This window comes from Eptatretus burgeri, chromosome 2 (genome assembly GCF_056783735.1).
Source record: "Eptatretus burgeri isolate ZD-2024b chromosome 2, Ebu_testis_v1, whole genome shotgun sequence".
NCBI classification, from domain to species: domain Eukaryota; kingdom Metazoa; phylum Chordata; class Myxini; order Myxiniformes; family Myxinidae; genus Eptatretus; species Eptatretus burgeri.
Genome location: NC_140962.1, coordinates 128,508,591 through 128,517,836, shown reverse-complemented (window position 1 = coordinate 128,517,836; position 9,246 = coordinate 128,508,591).

Below are 9,246 nucleotides of genomic sequence, written 5' to 3'. Positions count from 1 at the left end.
GGTTTGAAGGGAAATGAATGTTTACGAAGGAAGAAGAGTACAGCAATATCCCGATTTACGAATCTCCGATTTACAAACTTTCAAACTTACGAACTAAAGTTTTTGAGATCAAAAATTTGATTTTCGACCTCAAATCCCGAAATTACGAAATGATACACAATTCATTTTTCAACAACGAATTCAAAATTTGTCCTCATAATCTTTTGATCAAAATTTTGACCGTGTAGTTTAATATCAACTCTTATATCGCTACGAAATGCCACAGCATCATTCAGTTTCATCCGGGATGATGACGTCACAATGTCACTTCCCTCGTTTTGACCTACTTGACTGCATCAACACGTTTGTGTTGAAGTGCATTGTTAAAGTGTATTTAATTTCCTCAAACCTTCTTGTGCATTACAGTACTGTACTGTCCTGTATTAATCTACAACTATGTCTCCTAAAAGGAAGATAAGTGCTCAAGGAATCAAATCAGTGATACGAGTGGAACGAAAGGTGGGAAAGTAATATCGTAAGAAAGTAAATTAGAAATTCTAAGTTTTGACGCTGGTTCCCTCCTTCCAGACATTGGATGTGACTTTGGCTTATGAATACAATTGTTGATTACCATAAGCAACAACAACGACAAGATCATGGTAAGTTTTCAGTGTGCAACACCTACCAGTGCAGTGAAAATCGCAAAAGGATGCAACTCTGCAATGGAAGATATGGAGCATTTGCGAAGTGTTTGGATTGAAAGCCAAACCTCAAAAAAATGTTAGTTAATATTATGCTCATTAAAGAAAAGGCCAAGAGCCTTTTCGAAGATGTTGATTGCAGTTCGGGTGATAAAGCTGCTGCCAATTCCTACCCTGAGGTGTTGAAAAAAGCGATTGAGGTGGGTGGCTATTCACCTAAACAAGTTTTTCATGTGGATGAAACTGGCCTCTTCTGGAAAAGGATGCCGTCGAGAACTTTCATCTCAAAGGAAGAAAAGACGGCATCTGGTTTTCAGGTTGCAAAGGACAACCTTACCCTGCTTCTTGGTGGTAATGCAGAGGGGGATTTTAAACTAAAACCTCTGCTAGTTTACCACTCGAAGAACCGCTGTGCAATGAATGAGTTCTCAAAGGCAAAACCTTCCTCTCAATGCCAAACCCCATGCAATGAAGGGATTCTCAAAGGCAAACCTGGCCCTCTGACAGGAAGGTGTGGTTCGCCATGAGTGTTTTCCAGGAGTGGTTTGTTCTGCACTTCTGTGCTGCAGTCGAGCGCTACTGCACAAAGAACGACCTTTCACACAAGGTTCCAATGCAACTGGACAATGCGCCAGGCCACTCTCTGAACCTGACATACCATTCTGAACATCTAAGAGTGGAGTTTTTGCCAAAAAACACCACACTGCTGATCCAACCAATGGATCAAGGGGTAATAACCATATTCAAGGCATCTTACCTGAGGTGCAGGTTCACACAGTTAATACATGAGAATGATGGAGAGGAAAAGTTTACCATTCGGGAACTCTGGCGTGGTTTTAATATCATGCACGCCATCATCAAGTCAGAGTCCGGGAATGAAGTCACAGATGTCATGATGAACAGTGTCTGGAGACACATCTGACACCAGAGTGCATCATTGACTTCAGTCGCTTCACCCCAACAGTGCCTCAAGTTCAGCAGGAAATCATCACACTAGCAAGGATGTTGGCTTCGAAGACGTCAAAAGACCATCCGGTAAGGTCTTTCTCTTACTTGATGGAACAATGGTGAAACCATCCCAAACATTTTCTGGACTGTTTGGACGATCGGACTGGGCGTCATGACTGGACACGGATTTAGAATAAGAATAATAATAAGAAGAAGATGAAGAAGAATCCTTGTTAACAAGGTTTGTTTCATGGATTGACGAGGTCAACCTTTGGGAAAGAACATTTCCTTTGGGAAAGAACATTTCAGGTGTCCAAAATTACCACATTCAAAACATTTCAAGGTGTCAGTGGTTACGTATACTTGAAAATCATGATTATCAATTTTGAATTTTAAAACAATGTTCAAAGGTCTTTCGACATTAAAGGGACGACATCATGGGCTGAGCCCAGTCGGCCTGGCAACATAAAGGTAACATGGTGATTTGGGAAACCACAGTACCATAACGAGATAGTTCGGAGATCAGTCTCATTTTTCAGGAAAGGAGGAATGTTTGAGATAATGACCTTCATGGCAAGTGTGCTGAGAGGGGACAAGAGCATGAAATGTTCGTCTTCTGTTGATAGCCCAGTATTTACGATTATGAGAACCAATTCTGCCTTGGATACGAAGGTAACCACATGTTTTTCATTCACGAGGATGCACAAACTTTATCAATACCAGTTATGTTGCCTGGAGCAATAACGAGATCCTCATTGCTGACGTCATTGGGTGGAATGCAGATGACCCCATGTTTACGTGTTAATGCTTCAAAAACCGCCTAATGCAAATATGAAGTCATACGAAGGGAGGGGGGGAGGCGTGATTGCTCTCATGCAGTAATTAAATATGAGCCGAGACAGGTTTTCAAAGGGATAAACACAGCTAATGTGAAGAAAAATGATCAGCTGGAGGCTGGGATAGGCCACCAACTAAAAGCCATCCACAACAAAGCTGTGGGCTCTTTCTCTCTCTATCTCAGGGGAAAAGAAATATGGGGTGGGGGGGTGGGGGTGCAAAGCTGAACTGAAGAAAACAACGAAAATGGTGAGGACATAGGGGTGGGGCAACGGCGACAAGAAAGAAGGCCAATGTGTTGGGTTTGTGGTGGAAAATAACTCAATTTCTACATTATTGATTGATCAGCATACCAAAAGAGAAGCTTCAATTTCATAGATATGGAGGAAGAACATTCATTGATTCACTGAAACATATGAAGGGACTTCACTGAAACAGAAGCCCAAAGTAATCCCTCTTAGACACAATTTGACATTCCAATGGGAGGGTGAGATTTTTGGCAATTCAACGACGGGATGAGCTGATAAGAACGAGGCAAAATAACTCAAACTGCAATTCGTGGCCACATTGGGTGTAAGGGAGAGAATGACACAATCGTGGAAAATTGTTTGCAGTGTTAACAACCAGGTCACCCTGTTTCTATGCAGCGAGCAAAACATTTTTCATCGTAAGATATTCCTTCACCAATATGTCGGTCAAAACACTCGGAAAAAGGGAAACATTACTGATAGCCAATTCAACTACAGAACAACAATTAAATTTATAAAGTACCAGCAACAATTTAGCAAGTGAATATTATTGAAAATACATGAATATAATTATTTTTATTTCATTGGTCTATCAAAAAGGGGAAGGTGGTGGCACAGATAGTGAGTAATGATGTGCAGACAAATAAAGGGAAAGGTGAAAACAACATGAAAAGGGACAGAAAAACGAAAGGCAGAGCAGGTCGCAGCTCACAAAAACCAAACAGCCGAGCCGCCATGACACTCTACTTGACTCACCAGAGAGAGAGAGAGAGAGAGAGAGAGAGAGAGAGAGAGAGAGAGAGAGAGAGAGAGAGAGAGAGAGAGAGAGAGAGAGAGAGAGAGAGAGAGAGAGAGAGAGAGAGAGAGAGAGAGAGAGAGAGAGAGAGAGAGTTAGAGAATAATACATATTTATGATAATGCAGAATTCAACAGAAAAAAAACTTACAGTTTAAAGAAAATATTAAAAGTAATTACAAGTTCTGAATGCTTTACAAAACACAAAACATTTGCGATGTACCATTTTCTCTCAAAATTTTAACATTTTGATTGCTCAAAAATAAATCAAATTCCAACTGAAGTCATGTTGAGACAAAGCCTTTAAAAATAGAGATTACATCCGATCTGTGACCATTGTCGATTTGAATTTTCCTCGATTTGTAGATTGCATATTTTGCAACAGCACCCAAAAAATTTAAAAGAACACCCACATCTCCACATATATGTTTAAAGGGCACACCAAAAATAAACATGTGCAAACTAAAGGAAAAGGATAATTGGTGAAAAAGATGATCAAGTTGAAGAAAAAGAGAAGTTAGTCAACAACACCACATAAGCAAGAAAGAAGTCCTCCTTCTGATCACAGAAAGGACATATTTCTGTCAGTGAATTATTAATATGGTGAACAAATGTGTTGGAGGGAGGGCCCAGTGTCCCAACCTCCACTGTATATGTGCGAACATACCATGTATGGTTAAGGTACACATATGAAGCCAAAGTGGAGTACAGGGAGAACCTGGCCCTAACTGCTCTGACCACAACGTTATTCGTGTTCTTCCAGAATGGGATACGTTTCCCTTTTGTTGAAGAAGATCACAAATTCAAGTCTTAGTTACAAGATGAAAGGGGGGGGGGGGCATGTTTAATCTGCGACCGAAATGAAGAAGAAAGGAGTACTTTGATCTCGGGAAAGCTTAACCGGAAATCCTCAATGATACCAACGCCTTCCCAGAGAATATATAACTGTTTAAATTTCCGGATAACTACACACACCACTAGGTCTACAAGTCGGAAAAATCTAGAATCAACTGTGGATGCTACCACACCAACAGATTTCCACTTAACCCCAGATATGTCTCTCCAGTGACACACCTTATTGATTCCTCCTTGGATACATTTTTAAATCATGGCATGACTGTGAGGAATACCAGAGAAAAATTATTGAAAAAAATGGGTTCTTGAAGGAACATTCTGCATTTATATGCCTCAAGCAGCTGATGAACATCAAACTTTTTCCAAATGTCCAGTAAATTACGATAGAACTTAGAAAGAGAAACAAAATTTATGTGCTCGAGATCCATCAAAAATAGATGCCGATCATATCTCAGTTTAACAGTTTGTTGCAGGAGAAAAAAATGCAAATTGTCACCAGTTCGCTGTTCAGTGAACAGCAGTTTCTGCAGAGACTGTACTCGAAAAGCCACAATCCGACCAAAGATGTGACTAACACCTTGGCCACCTTGCTTCCAGGGAAAGTACAGTAGCCGGTCGTAGCCAATGGTATCTACTCCAAAAGAAATTTTACATCATTCGCTGAAGAGCTATATTTACTTGATTTTATGGCTGCAGAACAGCGATTCTGTGCCACAATTTTGTTGCAATCAAATTATTGATGACAACAGTATGACCTTTATATGAAAGGGACTACAACAGTCCTTCACATCTTTTCAGTCTGTAGTAAATTTGTTCCAAAACTCCTTCCCAATTTTTCATCTCCATCTCATGATTGCCAAGGTACACTCCAAGATATTTAACACTATCCGTTCTCCAGACTAAGTTCTGTGGTAGTGATGGTGGTAATGCAAAAGAGAGGTCACTTTTTCCGCACCATAATGCTGTCCTTTTATTCCAGTTTATCCCACCAGAGGAGGCTGCAGATAAATTTCTCAGGCAACGCTGTGAAGCAGAGATATCGTCTGTACTTTTAATTAAAACACAGACATCATCAGCATATGCCATCTGCACAAATCTTGCTCCTTCTATACTTCTCATTCCCTGAGGTGTTTGCTGTCTAATTGATAGCAGGAGTGGCTCAAGGGCAATTATATATAAAAGAGGAGAAAGAGGACAACCTTGCCGGATACCCCGTTGAAAAGGAAAGGGAGAACATAACCTATTATAAACTTTTAACATACAATGAGTATTGGTATACAGGAGTTTTACACAAGAGAGGAAAGTTTCACCAAAACCCATTCCCTTCAAAACAGAAAAAGGGATTTGTGATCAACACGATCAAAGGCGTTAGCTTGATCAAGAAACAGTAATCCAAAATCATCACACAGGTGCTGATTGCACGAAATAATATCTCTTACCAAAAATATATTGTCATGGATAGATCTTCCAGGCACACGATAAGTTTGGTCTGGATGTATAACAGAACTAATAACAGTTTTCATGTCATTTGTAAGTATTTTGGAGAGAATTTTATAATCAGCACACAGTAAAGATACCGCTCGCCAGTTCTCCACCAGTTGAGGGTTGCCAGATTTTGGCAGTAAACATACGATCGCTCTCCTGCAGGACCCTGGAAGTTCTCCATCATGTATGCTTTCATCAAGAACGTCGAGTAAATCAGGTCCCACAATTTCCCAAAAAGTCTTATAGAATTCCCCTGGCAAGCCATCTATTCCAGAGGCTTTTTCATCTTTCAGGCTCCTCACAGCTGCTTCAAGTTCATTTTCCGAAAATAGGGAGTCAAGCACGGGTTGCTCATCCTCCTTGACATTTGGGAGCCCAGCAGTTAATTCTTGCATCACCTCATTGTCCATGTTCTGAGGAGAATACAAGTTAGAATAGAAATCCCTCAGAGTACGCCTGATCGCTTGCTGAGAGGCAGGGCCGGATTTATCATGTTGGGGGGGGGCATGGGCACAATGATTGTGGGGGGCCCCCAAGTTTGGAGATTAATCAACAACCTAAATTATAACTGCTTTTTCATCAACAACTGAAGTTATATCTATAGATTTGGCAGATCCTGATCAGGAATGATTTGGCATATATGTTCACAAATTACAATTAAATCTGACAATATGACAAGATGGACGGATTGTTATTGATATGGCTGGTGACTTATCTATGAGCTGATGACTTATCTTTGAGCTCATTCTAAAATCAAATCACAAAAATGCTGTTGCTGCAAGAGTAAGAGATAGTGATGGACCAACATAAGAAATAACAAACGACGCACTGTCATTAATCATTTTCCGAACTTCGACTAAAAATCTTCGAAATTCTAAAAACTCTCTGGGCAAGAGAAATCCGAAAGGTGATTAATAGCCGACTTCCAGCGACCGCAAATATACGGCAGTGTCATCCACATCAATGAACATACACACATTGCCTTAATCAATGGACAAACTTCCCACGCGACTTCACGGCAGCGAACTCGGATATGATACTGTCAACCTGCATGGAATTGAACACATTGGATTCGGTTGAAATGATGGTCAGATTGACCAGTCTCTGCTGCCCCATTGTGGAGCGAAGATGGTTCTTGATAAGCTTGAGTTTCAAAAACGAGCGCTCCCCAGAGCAGTTCGACACCATCAGTGAGAGGTAAATCCGAAGCAGCACTTCCACATTTGGGAAAGTATCGGTGAGTTTTCGCTCGATGAGAAAACTCTACATCTCGAGTTCAGTACGGCCCGAGTCTGGCTCTGACTCCTTCATCATGACTTGGAACTGAATCATTTCCTCTGTGAGGTCAGGTGATAGATCTTCCTGATACAGCTCGACGAGCTTCGAGCATGACTCTCGAATCTGCTCCACTTCGAGTTGAACAAGAGCACGCAGGAATCCAAATCTGTCGCTCATCTCGCTGTAAGCGTTTGTACGCTTTTCCAACTGCGACAGCAGTACGTCGATCACTGCAATGTATCCACTGATGCGAAAGGACTCCTTGGCATCTAGTTCTACTTCTGGAGTGTGTCTGTAGTCCAAGGGAGCGAGGCGGACATTACGCTTTCGTCTACGCGATCCGTGAGCGAATTCCTCCATACCTGAGCACTCCACTCCGTCAACAACGAATGTATCAAAATGATCGCGTAATGACTCCACGATGCTCGGCAGTGACTTGAGGAGCTGCACGGCTGTGTTGAGATCGGTAGCTTGCAACTGAAGGGTTTTACTTGTACGATCAAATCTACCAAGGACAGTAGACCAGAAACCAGCATAGAACCCTATTTTGAGCATGCACATCGTTTGGTGAAGTGTCTCGGCCGTGTTTCTCGTTTCACTATTCAGTTGTTCATCGTTTGCGATTTCATCGAGGACATCCATGATTTCGCTGTAACCGTCTACAAGACCTCGGGTTGCATCAGAATGAGCCGACCAGCGAGTGTCGCTGAGGCGCTTTGGTACTTACAGACCTTTGGCTTTCAGGGCGTCAAACAATCTGGCGTAGCGCGACGTGGAAGCTGTAAAAAATACATACACTTGTTCCACGAATTCAAAGAATGTTGCTGCAGGTCTGCAGCATCGCACGGCCGACTGACCGATGAAGTTCAGTGAGTGCGTCACGCATGGCACAAATATTGTGAGAGGGTTCTCCTGTTTGATCACTCCATGCATCCCATTGTATCGGCCACTCATATTATATGTGTTATCGCAAGATTGTCCTTGGCAGTTAGCGATGTCCAATCCAGTTGCTTTCAACAAATCCAGTAATGTCATCGCTTGCCAGTGTGTCCTGTGTTGCTCAGAAAGGTCATGAAACGCTCCACTGGAGCCTCGTTCTCGATGTATCGTAGAACAACTGTGAGCTGGTCGATGTGCCTTATGTCAGGAGGAGAATTGACTGTCACAGAGAAGTATTTTTCCTCTTTCACACGAGCGACGATGTTATCCAGAACAGATTTTCCGATGATGGAGACGAACTCTTCACATGTCGAAGATGATAAGTAGTTGGTATGGCCACGACCTTGGTTGGCATATTTCTGCATGTGCTGCGCCAAAAATGGATCGTATTCCGCAAGTAATTCCATTAAACCAAGGTAGTTTCCATTCGTCCGTGACCCAACAATTTAATCCGATCCACGGAACGCTAGACAACGCTCAGCGAGAAACGATATCACGCTCACACTTCGTTTCAGCACCTCCCTCCAATAGGACGCAATCTCACTCACCTGTTTGATGAGTTCAGTGTCCACACGACCTGCGGATGTTGCTCTGTCTGACAAGTGGATGATATTCGCACAATGTACATGCGAACGCTCATGCACCTCGATAGAACGACTGGCATGCTTCCAGTCATCGAATCCTTCCCCGCCCAGGGCAGTAGCGCCTCCAAAGAGCTTGCAAGCGATGCAGTACAGTTTTCCGGTTGATGTGGAGAAGCAAAGCCAGGACCTTTTCATGGACTCTCTGTTTTGTAGTCTACGGTAAAAAAGATTCTTGGAGGAGCAGCATTTCCTACCTTCACCGAACTGTAAGGATGAATCAAAGAGACCAGTCGAATTCTGCAGGGGCTCCAAATCTCGTGACGCCCCGTAGTCGACCATCTCTGACGACGGTCGCTCAGGAGGCCAACATCCAATGTCATTGGCAAAGCCAGGTCCACGATCAGTCAGTATATCTCACGCTTCTTCATCTGATGCATGTTCTTCATCGGTGGAACCTTCCGAGATGTTGGGTGAATCTTGATGCGGGGGTTGCGTTGCCAAATCCGCTTGTTCTGTCTCTGTTGGTGTTCCAGCCTCTGTCATGGACGAATCGCCTGTTTGTGCAGGAGTGAAAACTCTGAGATTTTGTGGGTCTTG